The following is a 930-nucleotide window of genomic DNA, read 5'->3' as shown; positions in this document are numbered from 1 at the left end:
AAACAATGAAAACATGGAGCAAATGACAACTCTACTAGTTAAAAGCTTCAAGAAGATGGTCTACAAGAACTTCAAGAAGGGGAAAAGATTTTCCAGAAAAGGTTCCAGTTCCTCAAACTCTGATAAGAGGAACAACAAAAGAAATACTAATTGGAAAGTACCAAGATCTGGAAAACTTGACAAGTCAAAGGAGAGATACTACAACTGTGATGGATTTGGACATTTTGCAGCTGACTGCAGAAAACCCAGAGCTGAGAAGAAACAAGCCATGATATCAAAGAAGAAAAACTGGGGTGACTAATCAGAATCAGATGATGAGGTCAATTATGGTCTCATGGAAAATACTGAGGTTGACGATGCTAAATTAAAGGTATCTCAGACTACTCTTGCTTTTGATACTGATGATATCTATAAATTAAGACTGTAACACCCCCAAATCCGGGGTCAGGAGTCTGGGTCTTCACGCAATCCTTCAATCATGTATAACCTGTATTAACTTAATAATCCAATAATTCTATATCACAGACCCCCAAACTCACACACTCACAAGTTATAGCCTTAGAAATGTCGTACAACAAGTATCATCTGTTATTAAAACTCAAATGTACTTTACAGGATCTCAAACAATTATTCATAACCTCTACATGAAGTTACAATAATTACGACCGATATCTTATACCTATCTAATACTCTGGCCCACTAGAGACAAAGTTGCCAGGGATTATCCCCATGACTGCAAGCGACTAAGTCTCACACCGGCATACTGGTTATCTGTTGTGTTGTGACATTTAAAAGAAAGCAAGAGTGAGCAATAACGCTCAGCCATAATAATGTACAGTATGAAAAGACTGTATGAGAAATTCAAGTATAATTCCATATACGATAAATATATTTATTCAAAAATAGTTTTCCTTGGTGATACACACCTTC

This window comes from Apium graveolens, chromosome 10 (genome assembly GCF_009905375.1).
Source record: "Apium graveolens cultivar Ventura chromosome 10, ASM990537v1, whole genome shotgun sequence".
NCBI classification, from domain to species: Eukaryota; Viridiplantae; Streptophyta; class Magnoliopsida; order Apiales; family Apiaceae; genus Apium; species Apium graveolens.
The sequence above is the reverse complement of the archived record's forward strand: the minus strand, read 5'-3'. Positions refer to the sequence as shown.